Source organism: Microtus pennsylvanicus, chromosome 1 (assembly GCF_037038515.1).
Source record: "Microtus pennsylvanicus isolate mMicPen1 chromosome 1, mMicPen1.hap1, whole genome shotgun sequence".
In the NCBI taxonomy this organism is placed as follows: Eukaryota; Metazoa; Chordata; class Mammalia; order Rodentia; family Cricetidae; genus Microtus; species Microtus pennsylvanicus.
Genome location: NC_134579.1, coordinates 90636210 through 90650191, shown reverse-complemented (window position 1 = coordinate 90650191; position 13982 = coordinate 90636210). Strand labels below are relative to the sequence as shown.

Genomic DNA, 13982 nt, shown 5'->3' with positions numbered 1-13982 from the left:
GGTTCTTGGGGGTGGGGTGGGATGGGGGTAAGGGGAGATGGGGAGAGAAAAGTGAGAAGGGGAGGATGGGGGGGGACTTGGGGAAACAGGAGGATTGGGATAAAGGAAGTTTGGATAAGGGAGCACAGAAGCACAATTCTTAGTTAAGGGAGCCACCTTAGGGTTTGCAAGAGACTTGACCCTAGAGGGGCTCCCAGGAGTCCATGGTTATATCCCCAGATAGTCCCTTGGGTAGCTGAGGATAGGAACCTGAAATGACCCTATCCTATAGCAATACTGACGAATATCTTGCATATCACCATAGAACCTTCATCTGGTGATAGATGGAGATAGAGACAGAAACCCGCACTGGAGCACTGAACTGAGCTCCCAAGGTCCCAATGAGGAGCAGAAGGAGGGAGAACATGAGCAAGGAAGTCAGGACCACGAGGGGTGCACCCACCCACTGAGACAATGGGGGCTGATCTATTGGGAGCTCACCAAGGCCAGCTGGACTGTGACTGAAAAAGCATGGGATAAAACCAGACTCTCTGAACATGGCGAACAATGAGGGCTGATGAGAAGCCAAGGACAATGGCAAGGGATTTTGACCCTACTTCATGTTCTGGCTTTGTGGGAGCCTAGCCAGTTCGGATGTTCACCTTCCTAGACATGGACGGAAGGGGGCCGACTTTGGACTTTCCACAGGGCAGGGAACCCTGACTGTTCTATGGACTGGAAAGGGAGGGGAAGAGGAGTGTGGGAGAGGGGGAGAAGGGTGGGAGGAGGGGGAGGGAAATGGGAGGCTGGGAGGAGGCAGATACCTTTTTTTCCTTTTCTCAATAAAAAAAAAACCTAATGCATAATGTAAAAAACCACACTGCTCAAGATTATAGAACAGCTATAGAAGAGAGAGCCATAAATTCAGAAGAAAGTATAAAGCAATTAATTTGGCAAACTCCTATAAATTAACAAAAACCAAAATCAAAAATACGAGTAAATTACATTGTCATTAAATGTCTTGTAGACACAGGTGTGTATGTAAAAATAATTGTACCAGATTCTTGGCATCCTAATTGATCTCTTCAGGTGGTAAATGTTCAGATTTTAGGAACTGGAACTTTTGTCTCAGGTAAAATAAATGAGACGTGTCAGAGGTACAGAACCAGAGGACAGAGAGGAAAATTAAGGCTGTATGTGGCTACCATGTAGAGCTTATGGGGATATGACTCGTCACAGCAATGGAATACTCAGATTAACATTTCCCAACCTTAGAAACAGACAATAAATTAATGTATGTTTCTGGGAACAATATTAGATGTTATTATAAAGAACAATCACTAATCACTCAGGTTGTACAAGAACAGGGCACAACAGCTGCTGATTTTTCAAAGGCACCAACAGCCCTACCTTTCAAATAGTTGAAAGACAAACCAATATGGGTTAAGTAATGGCTTTTTATCAACTGAGAAACTGCAGGTCTTAGTACAGCTGGCATAAGAGCAGCTAAATGCTTACCATTTTGAAGAATCCACCAGCTTTGGAATTCTCCTGTATTTGTTATTAAAAAGAAATCTGGGAAATGGAGACTGGTAACAGATCTAAGAGCTGTTAATATGGTGATATACACAATGGGCTTTTGACAATCTAGAATATTTTGCCTTCTCTGTTACCAAAAGGATGGCCTCTTATAGCTATTGATTTAAAAGTTCATTTTTTCACTATATCTTTAGAGGAAAAAGAAAGAAAAATTTGTCTTTATGGTGCCTATTTATAGTAATTTTCAGCTCACTAAAAGATGCTACTGGAAGATTTTCCCACAGAGAATATTAAATAGCCCCCCTTGCACCAATATTTTGTACTGCAGTCTTTGGAAATGTTACATAAACAATTCCTCAATGTATAGTTTTCCATTATATGGATGACATTTTACCAACTGATTCAAACATAGATACTTTAGAAAGATTGTAGAAGTAAAGAAAATTTTGCCTTGTTTTGCATTACAAATTACTCCTGAAAAATATAAAGATTAGAACCTATTAATTATTTAGGATATAGAAAATGTGAAAGTAAGGAGAGATCAATTGCAGACTCTTAATGACTTTTGAAGATTGCTAGGAGACATTTAATATTTGGCCCACTATTGGGTTGGAAAATGATGAAGCCTTAGATGGGAACCAGGACTTAAATATTCCAAGAGAATTATCAGCTGAGGCTGAGAGAGAATTGGCTTTGGCAGAAAAGATATTACAGGATGCACATCTGGATCATTTGTATTCAGAGCTTGATTGCATTCTGATTATTTTATCTTCAAAGCATTTTATTACAGGAATATTAATGCAGAGAAAACATATTATCTTAGAATTAATCTTTTTACCACATAAACTGAGTAAAAAAATGGAAACTTATGTGGGAAAGGTCTCATAGTTGATTATAAAAGGAAAATAGAGACTTTGTCAATTATCTGTAACAGACCCAGCAGATATTATAGTACCTTTTAACTAATGATGAGATGGACAAAATATGGGCAGAGTGTAAACCATGGAAAAGATCTTAAAATATATATATGTATATATATACATGTATGTGTATATATATGTGTGTGTATATATACATGTATGTGTATATATATGTGTGTATATATATGTGTGTGTATATATGTGTGTGTATATATATATATATATATATATGAGATTAACTACAAATATCCTAAAAGCAAAATAATTAAATGTATAAAGAGAACTGACTGGACTTCTCCTTGCCTTGTATGGGGACACCAATATTTTAACCCTCTATATTCTGTACTCAAGCAAATAAATCAGTAAAGGCAAGTTACAAATCAGAACATTTAAGTAAAGTGGCTCAAAGCCCTTATGGTTCTTTCTAAAAGTCAGAATTAAATGCTTTTCTCAAGTTATTAGTGGATTTTACAGAAACTTTCACCATTGTTACTGATTGACAATATGCAGAAGGAGTTGTTTTTCATATTGAAACCACTGAATTTATAGCAAATTATACAGAATTGACTTTATTATTTATTCAGTTATAAGACATGATAAGTAATAGAAATAATCCCAAATTTATAACACACATCCAAGCCCAAATGGTTTTGCCAGACCCTCTAGCACAAGATAATGAAAAAAATTGATCAGCTATTGATAGGAAATGTGCTGGAGGTCTGAAAATTTCATAAGAAACATTATGCCAATAGCAAAGTTTTAAAAAAAGATTTTTCATCATTTGTCAACAAGCTAAGGAAATTATAAGGAAATGACCTATTTGTTCTTTATATAACCAGACTCCACTACCAGCCGGAAGTAACTCAAAAGGTACTTAAAGGAATGAAATCTGGCAGATGGATGTGTTCCATTTGAGAATTCGGAAAATTAAAATATGTAGACCAAAGCCTTAAGCTTTTTTGTATTTCAGTGGGAAACTGTTTTGAGTTCTGAAGAGGCTTATTTAGTAATCACACATACGCTAGAAGTTATAGACACCATGGGTATACCTGTATACAGACAATGCTCCAGCATATATCTCTAGTGAAATGAAACAGCCTTTTCCTTATTATAATATAAGGCATATTACAAGCATATCACACAATCCTACAGGGCAGGCAATTAGGGAAAGTTCAAATCAAACTCTAAAGCATATGCTAAATAAACAGGGATGTTAAATACCACTGAATATATATTACATAATGCTTTATTAACTTTAAATTTTCTAAATGCTAGTGAGAAAAGAAAAATAGCTGTGGAGAGACATTGGATAATAGAAAAAAACTACAGAATTAAATCTCTTGGTATACTTTAATGATATATTGACCTCAGAATGGAAACCAATATGTGTTACATTCGGGAGAAGAAAAGCTATGGATACCATCAAAATTGATAAAGATTCAATTTGAACAAGAGGGAATTCTTTTTTTTATTTATTGTAAATAAATTTTTATTTAAGGGATTTGATTCCATTGCTCTCCATCCTGAGTCACATGGTTCCCAGATTTCTTTCACTCTGTCTGATTGTACTCTTTAGCCCTTTTGTTCTCATCTCTCCTTGAATTTAATCCAGAACACTCATGACTAATTCAGTTTTTCACCGTAACAATTCTGGTGCCTTCTTCAAACCAATTTACTTTAGGAACCGTTTTAAACCAGGCCTCTCACTTGTTGATACCCAGTGTGTTTGAAGAGTTCTGCTTACTCATTCCTAACATACTAATCATTGTGAAGGCATACCAGGGCCTCATCAATACCATAATCCCTTGATGCTGAATTATATATATTCCTTCTTGTATGTATCAAAACTCATATTGAACAATGAGTTCTGGGTTGCAAAAGAGGAGAATTCTTAATTAAAATAAATGATAAATCACCAAACTGCATGGCCGTTAAACTAAACTAACTTATAAAGCTAAAGATATCATTTTCATTTGATCAGATATAACTTGCCAAAAGGGAACCTCCCCAAAATTAGAGTTGGGGGATTGTTTTGTTTCTCTTTTCAGGAGAGCAAGTAATCCAGCTAAGATATATGAAAACCACTGCACAAATGAGACATCGGAAGAAAAATGGAAAAATCATTCAGAAAAAAATGTCCCAAGAAAAAGTAAATTGGCTTATTGATATATCACATTTTCAAGAGTATAAAATTTCACAAATATTCCCAAGTGTTTGTTTCTCTTGTTCTCTACAACATAATGCAAATGAAAATTTTGGGATTCACAGTCCAATTAAAAATTAAAGCTGACTTTGGATTTGGAGTGTGGATCTCTCATTCTTTAAACCCAAGCATTCTTACTAAAGTAAAATCCAAAATTTCTGTATCATTTCAGAAGGTCCACCTCATATGGGAAAGAAGAAAACCAAAAATTTAAGGCCTTTTTTTTTTATTGCCACTAATCTCCTAACCTTTTGGTTTTATTTTGACTCTTCAACAGCTTTTCTTAAGATATGAATACTATTGAAAATTATATATATATATATATATATATATATATATATATATATATATATATATATATATATATATATATCTGTGTGTTTAAACATTTTATCATGATATTAAAGGTTGTATACTAACTAATTCTAGAAAAAAGGCTTCATCTAGCTTCCTATACATTATTTGGGTTTGAGCCTCTATTAGATAACTAGGAATTAAGTTTTTGTACTCTAGATGTATGTAACAAATATTGATCCTTTAACCTCTTCAAGATCTGCTGTAAATGACATTTAAAGTATTTAAGTTTTCTGCAATGAACCATGACCACACTTAACATAAACCTTTGAAGTCTCCAAAAGGATTTTGAGGGGCCACAACAATGATTTCATCAGGACTATGATAACATCACTAAGCTGAAAAACACCACCTGAAGATCAGCTTTGGACTACAAACTATTCAGGACAATTTTAAGTTGGCTATCAGAGATAATTCAGCTTCATAGCCTACTCCAGCCAGGATTGGAGAGAAGCCCTACACTTTCCCATTACACAGAGTCTAAATAACAAATGATAAAGCCACCTCTCCCAGGTAATTGACAATTAACCAAAAAATTTTCTTTTCCCCTAAAGTTGTCATCACCTCCAGACAGCAGGAAGTAAATTTAAGAATATGACACCCACATTCCCAAGAGGTGGGGTAGATAGTTTTTCGACAGTCAGAGAGTTATGGATATTTGTCATATTTAGGGTGGTTGGTTACAAGTTAATATTGTTAAGGATCAAGGAAAAAGTTGAACAAAGAAATCTAAATTCAGCCTTTTTGTTTTGCAAAGCAAGAAGGGGGATAGAGATATGATAGGATATTAGGGTAGATTATTGAGTCTACTCTGAAAAGAAAGTGTATATACAGAAATATGATAGATAGTAGAATCTATTTTTAAACTAAAGTAGCAACTACAAGCTTTATATATTTTACATTGATATGGATTTTCATATGTTGACACAAATTTAAGATTATTTTAGTTAAAACATACTGTACTTACTACTAATCTTATTCTAAGTATTTGGCTATGCAACTCATTTAACAATGAAAAAGAAAGCCACTTGTTAAAAAAGTGCTCTTGCCTTGACTTCTGACATTATGCTGTCCAAATTTGACAAGCAGGACACAAAAGAGACTGACTGCCAAACATTGCCAATACAAGGAGGAATAGTCCTTCAAAAATCCTGCTTCATAGAAGAGTCTCTCAAATAGTCTAGGCCTTTCAGCTAAATATGGATTCTCCAAAGTTACAGAGAATGACTTCTCAGGCAGCCAGGTGTTTCTGTCATTTTTCACATCTTTTTTGGAATTCACTTGTTTGTAATGCCTGCTTACTCTGCTAATATTATTTCCTTGTAGGGTCTCTGAGGCAGTTAAGACTAGATATTTATAGTTATAGTTTTCCTTGTTTACCAAACTCAGTGATGAAATTCACTAGGGAATGAAGATGTATTCTTAAAAGAAGTCCCATACTAGCTCAGAATTGAGAAATACATGATTATTTATTTAGGGGTAGACTCACAAATCAGAATCCTCTTCTTGAATGGTGATCAGAAACCAAATCCCGCAGCTGGAAAAAGAGAGTGGAAGCATGCTCTATATCAGCTTTATAGTATAAGAGACCACACCCCAGTGGGCAGATAACCACTGGCTGTAACACTTCCTACAACACCTCCCCCTTTTGTTTAAGTAAGAGAGTTTTAATACTAATACAAAATTACATACAATAAATATCCTATCCTAACTAGTTTAATAAATAACTTGGCAAAGTCATGAGAGGAAAGTAACTACAACTATCTAGTCTTCAACCCCATCAAAGATCCTAGAAGGGAAATAATATTACTTGAGTTAGCAGGAAGCGCAATCAAGCAACTTCCAAGATATGCAAAAAATGACAGAGACAATTGGCTTCCTGGGCAATCACCCAAAGTCTCATTAGCAACATTGAAGCAGCCAACTTTGGCTAAGGTGTAGTATAACTGACAGACCATTTTCAGAGTAAGGACATTTTTCAAAACCATTTTACCCTGTCTTGAAAAGATTTGACAGTCCTGATTATTCATTTCTGGATATTCTATGCAGAATATAAACTCTGTGTATCTAAAGAACCTGATTAGTCTAACTACAAGTATAACAAACATAGATGACTACTGATCTATAATTCTTAATACCTATATAACTTAAAGATTAAGACTTCATATTAAAATATTGTACAACAAACAACTATGTAACAAATGAGGACAATGACCTCAAGATATAAACAATGTATATCTTGATCAGAGGTAGAAATGTACATTGCAATATGATAAATATATATCAATATACAAAAATGTTTTAAGCAGAGGTAGAAGCATGCATACATACAATATTCAACATAATTTAACTTTGTATCAATATACAAGATTTTATACCAATGTAATTGCCTATAAATAATAACAAGTATTCACTCTATTACTCAGTATTATTATTAGTATGAGTAAGCTCATACTGATCTACTATCCCATCCAATTTTCCCCCTTTTTTCCAAAGAGATCTCTGAGCCTGTAAAATTCCCCCAACCCCTAACCCCATACCAATTATAATCAACCCCTAAATGATGTCCCTAACCCTGAGGAAAAGCTTTGTTTTGAGAGGGGACATCATCTTCTAGAACTACTTCCAGCTGTCATGGGGGTGATGTACTTTCTAAGGGATCCCGTGAAAGTAAAATGATAGTTCCAAGATTACTGTCTGCTATAATTGCAAATAATCTCTGAGTATTTGGTGGAGGTCTGGCCAGAACATTGTAAAAAAGTGCACCATATCAGCTAACCAAGTTTGAACCATCTTGAGCAGCTGGTACCCAAAGCAGGTCTTGTAATAATGCTATCAGCATCATGACATCATATCATCCAGGTGGAGCTGTTGATGTGGGGGCCCATCTTCTTCCTGAAACCTCCAAAGATGACTGCAGGAAAATTCATTGTTCATTGTGGAAAACTTAAACATTATTTATATAGACATATACAGACATATATCTTCAATGAAAGGTATGATAGAGACAAAAGTAAATATGAAGAAAAGTAAAATTTTTTCTAAATGCTTTTTTCTTTTGGTCCCATATCATGGCTCCTGACACAAGACAGAAACTCTGAATTTTTATTTTAACAACATGCTTGGATTTAGAGAGGGACAGTGCCTGTGGAAACAAGAGCAAAACCCCTTCCCCAATGTAGCACATCTTGCTTCCATTGTGAGGTCAACACATCCTTGAAATAAACTGGTTGATTTAATTCAGAAGGCTTTTCTATTATCCAATGTCTCTCTGCTGCTGTTGTCCCTTTCTCATTAGTGTTATGAAAATTCAAGGTTAATAAAGCATTGTGTAATCTATTTCTGGGGGCATTTGCACTCCTTTCTGTTTGTTTAACATATTCTTTATAGTTTGATTTGATCTTTCTATAACTGCCTGACCTGTAGGATTGTGTGGTATACCTATAATATGCTTAATATTATAATAAGCAAAAAGTGTTTCATTTTACTAGAGACATGTGCTGGACTATTATCTGTCTTTATTTGTGCAGTTATACCCATGATGGCCATAACTTCTAACAAATGTATAATTACTGAATCAGCCTTTTCTAAGCCTAAAACAGTTGCCCACTGAAAACATAAATAAGTGTCAATGGTGTGGTGTACATATTTTAATTTTCCAAATTCTGCAAAGTGGAACACATCCATCTGCCAGATTTCATTCCTTTGAGTGCTCTTTGGGTTAGTTCCTGCAGGTATTGGTGTGTGGTTATAGAAAGAGCAAGTAGGGCATCTCTTTATAATCTCCTTAGCTTGTTTCCATGTAATAGAAAACTCTTTCTTTAAACCTTTGCTATTGACATGATTTTTTAAATGAAATTTTGAGGTCTGCAACATGTTTCCAATCAATAATTGATCGATTTTTCCATTACCTTGTGCTAGAGGACCTGGCAGATCCATATGGACTAGATGTGTGTTATGTATGTAAGACAAAGCCTATTTCTGATTATTTCTTGCACATGGATAAATAATAAAGTCAATTCTTTATCATCTGGTATAAATTCAGCAGTTTCAATATGCAAGATAACTGCATATTGTGAATCAATAACTACATTAAGAGGTTCTTTAAAATCCCTTAGCACCGTGAGAATAGTATATAATTCTGCCTTATGGATAGAATTATAAGGGCTTTGTTCCACCTTACTTAATTCTTCTGATTTGTTACCTGCCTTTCATGATTTATTTGTATCAGTATAAAATATATGGGCTCCAGTTATTGGAGCATCATGTAAAATTTGGGGAAGAACTGAAGAAGTTCTCTTTATAAGGTTAAGTCTAACACTTTTGGGATAATTGTTATTAATTTCTCCCCCAAATTAGCACAAGCTCTTTGCCAAGGTTCATTGTCTTCCCATAACTTTTTTATTTCATCAGTAGTGAAAGGCACTATAATCTTTGCTGGGTCTATACTTGCTAATTGATGAAGTCTCAATTTACCTTTTATAATTAATTCAGAGACTTTTTCCATATAAGTTTTTATTATTTTACTTGGTTTATGTGGCAAAAAGATTCATTCTAAGATAATATCACCCCTCTGCATTAAAATTCCTGTAGGAGAAATTTTGGAAGGTAATATGATTAGAATACAGTTAAGATTTGCATTTACTCTATCCACTTGTGCCTTCTGTACAAATGTTTCTTCTCAACAATTCATCTCTGGGACTAATCAAGTCTTTATCACCATCTAATGTTTTGTATAAATGAATTATTAGATCAGGTGTTATTTCAACATCTGGTTGTATAGTACCTTATAATATCCTTCCCAGATTTATGAATACCTGGGGACAGCAGGAATGTTAATCTGGGTATTCCATTGCTGCAGCAGGTGGCAACCCCATAAATTTATTTATATATTAGCCACATATGGTCTCACCTTCTCTCTTTGACCTACTGGCCCAATACAGTCAACTCATCACATGCTTTGTTTAACTTGAGATATGGTTCCAATTCCTAGTAATTGAACATCTGCCTCTTATAGAGGCCAATTTGAATTCCAAGATTATGAAGTGATGGTATTCACATCTGCGCCTGTGTCTATCAAACCAACAATTACAATGCCATTTATAGGCACTCAGCTTTGGTCTTTGATCATTTATAGAAGTCTGCCAGAATATATGTTTCCTATCCTAATGGAATTTTTGACTTATCCTCCATGTTTATGCCATCATCTTGAACAGCATGGTCTTTTAAAGAAGGCTCTGGATTTTTTTTAGCTCTTCTGGTGAGACATGTCCTCCACAGTTATTGGGAATGACTGGACCACTTTTGTGTGTGTGTGTTATAAGGATTTTACTATATTTGTATGCAAATATTGTTACAGGACAAGTGGGCTGCTTCCCACTACCCAGCTCCCGGCCTCCTGACTAGCTTAACCTCTGAAATAACCATACAGAAATTGTATTAATTAAATTACTGCCTGGCCCATTTAGCCTCTTCTTAGCTAACTATCACATCCTGATCTAACCCATTTCCACCAATCTGTGTATCACCAGGTTGTGGCTTACTGGGAAAGATTCTTTTATATATATATATTTTTGTTGAAAAAAATTTCTGCCCCCTCCCCACCTCCTATTTCCCTCCTCCTCCTCCCCTTCCTCTCCCCCTCCCCCCACTCCTCTCCCCCTGTCCCCACTCCTCTCCCCCTCCCCCTACTCCATTCCCCCTTCCTCTCGAGTCTGAAGAGCAGGACTGGACCACTTTTGTCTTGGGGGTCTGCAAGAAGCTCCTCAAAGAGTTTCCTGATGGTATTGGGTTTCCTTGTCAGTCTTTTGTTGATCTGCATTCATCGGTCCAATGTCAGCCTTTGTCACACCTTCTACATGTACCTGAAGGCTGAGTCCTCCTATTCTTGCCATTCCCAAGAGGAGATATTCTTTTTAGAAATTCCTTGTCTACAATACATTCTCAGATGTCCTATTCTACCACAATTAAAATATTTGGCATTTTGATGTCTTCTCATTCCTTTGGAAATTGCTTTTCCTACCCAAGATTCAGTATTATAGTCAAATGTCTCAATGTTCATTGTATGCAGGATCCATTCATCCATAGGTGTTGATCTTACCTTTAAAGGACCAAGTAACTCTTTGTATTCTATGTTGGCATCTTGAAAGGCCAGAGATTCAATAAGTACTCATCTAGCATCTAGGTCTGTTACTCCTATTTGTACAGCCTTAGTTAATCATTGTAAATAGTCAGTAAAGGGTTCCCTCTGGCCCTGTTTAACCATGATATATGATTCAATTCGTTTTCCTAGTTCCTGAATTCAGGAACTAGGAAAACGAATTGAATTTAAGGTTGCTTGGTGGCATAGGGACAAGATTTGTTCATTGTAAAGAGCTTGAACCTGTAAGTCAGCATAAGGACCTTCACCAAGAATTTGATCGAAGGCCTTTTGCTTTTTCCTGTTCCAAAATTTTTGCTTCTTCTATTAAATAAATTTTAAACATTAATTGAGGCCCATCATCCAGGACTGCTGAAACTAACTGAATCCAGTCATGTGGCATTGCTTTAATGCTAGAAGACCATGACTTTATCATCTCCTTAACAAATGTGGAATGCAAGCCATAAGCTACAACAGCTTGCTTAATTTCTTTTAGATCATACATTCCTATAGGTATCCATCTACCTTCCTCGTATCCTTTTGGACCTTTAGAAGTTGATGCTTTTTCAGAGTAGATTACACAGTAGTAAGCTAACACCCTGGATAAGTCATCTCTCACAGCTACTGGCAATGTTGAATCCTGTCCTTGTGCCTTCTTTACCTTTTCATCAGCTCCAATAATTTCCTCAATTATTTCAAATATTTTTATTATTTTCTTTTGTAAAGCCTGAATCTCCTTGCCTATATAGTTCTAGTGATTTCATTGCGGCACCTAGCCACTGTTTCTCTTTCTGTACATATCATTCCAAGGTCTGAAGTTTCTTCTTTAAAGATAGCATTTCATCCCTGGTCATTACTTGAATAACGTGCAGATTGCCATAGTGGAGAGATGTAACATGAATGGGGGGCCAGGCCTGTATTATTCCCCAAAGTGCCATATTCTTTCTTAATGATAGAATATGGAGAAAAAAACTGAGTTTCAGTACCTAATAAATTGAAGTATCACCATAATCATATAAGACTCACACAATACAATTATAGTATTATCAAAAAAGTTACTAAATGTTGAAATATTAATGTAGTCTGCCATATTGATTTATTAATTTCCTGTTATGTGATCCAGTAAACTGTAATCTTTTTTGTTATGGTTTCCGATTTGCAACTAGAAGCAATGCAACAGGTGGCGACAGGAATGGTCTTGGGATGCTTTAGTTTCTGAGCTGCTTTAGTTTTCTGCCTTGGTACTGGTTAAATACTGAGGAATATGCTTTGTTTGACAAATTGAAAGCAATTAAATCAATTCCATACACAGAACAAGAAAACCAGGATTCACAGGTGTTGCGGGAGGTCCTCCCACTCCTTCAGCCTATCGCTGCTGAGATACCAGCCCTTTGGGGCGTGGTCTCTCTCCCTTTAAAAAAGCGGCCACTTCCCTCCTCTTGCTCTCTTCACTTCCTGCTCCGCTGGTGACTAGACTCCTGGTCGCGTAGAGGGCTGTTGCCTGGGACAGTGATCTGTAAGTTTTTCCCCTTTAAATAAATATCACCCTATTAATCATAATCCCAAATTGGTGTGGCATTGTTTGTGACTTACGCCTTCATTTGGCACCCAACGTTTGGTTTTAGAACCTCTCCCGGCTCGCAGCCGCGAGTTCGGCTTGGCAGCCGCAAGTTTGGCTTGGCGGCCGCAAGTTCGGCTTGGCGGGAGCCCTTGCTTCCTCAGCCGCTGCCTGTGCCTTGCAGCGGCGGCCTTGGCCTCCCGTGGTTTGCTCTTTTCTGAATTGTTTTTAAATCTCTCTTGCAAGCACAGCTCTTAAAGTGGCGCGAACCAGAGCACGCGGTTGCTGAAAGCTGGAACCCCTCAGGGTGACTCTGTCACGTGGAGGCATAAGCAGCTTCCAGATTGCTCTTCTCTACCCCTGGATTCTGGGTTTCTGGTTCCGTCTCTGGAATTGATTTAATTACATTTACTTTGTTGAGAAACTTGCGTTTTCCAGTTTTTAACATCTACTAAGGCACTGAAACAGGACCATGTTTTCATCGCGATTCTGCAACAGCGCCACCTGCTGGACAATAGGTAATATGGCAATTTTCGTTTCTAACGCAAATTTTACTGCTTTGTTTTCACTAATACAATGGATTAGTAATTTTATATTTACTAATACAATGAATTACATCATACAAGGTTTATATGATTATGGGAATACCTTAATTTGCTTGTTACTAGGCTTCAGTTTTCTTTTCCATATTCTATCATTAAGGAAGAATATGGCACTCCTAAGAATGATTGAATCTTTACATACTAATAATGAACAGAAAAATATGGCACTCCTAAGAATGATAGAATCTTTACAAACTAATAATGAACAGAAGAATATGGCACTCCTAAGAATGATAGAATCTTTACGAACTAATAATGAACAACTAATTGACAGGATTAAAATTATTGAAAATCAGAGGTTATCTGAACAAGTGGATACTATGACAGACAAAATTGATTCCATATCCAAGGGTATTAGAAAGTTACCTGAAAGGGTTCAGGCTGTTGAATTTGACCTTCAGAGTTTATCACAAAGTTTTGATAAGGTAACAGACAGAATGTACCTCCAAGATGGGAATCTACATGATATACAAGAAAAGTTTAAGGAGGACATGTTATCTTTGAAGGAAAAAATTAAAGCTTTGGAATCACAGGTGCAGAATGGGGACCAAAAAATTGATACCTCAGTGAAATCACTGGAAATATATACAGGTCAGGAGATTCAGGATTTAAGAGAGACAATGATAAAAAGGTTTGAAAAGATTGGAGAAATTATTGCAGCTGGTGAACAGAGTAAGGAGGCACAAGG

At 36.2% G+C, this 13982-nt stretch overlaps 1 pseudogene; it reads right to left on the bottom strand.

The window, feature by feature from the left end:
- Positions 1-4259: 4259 nt before the first annotated feature.
- On the bottom strand, positions 4260-4340 carry LOC142842843 (small nucleolar RNA SNORA40; annotated as a pseudogene).
- Between the last annotated feature and the right edge of the window lie 9642 nt (positions 4341-13982).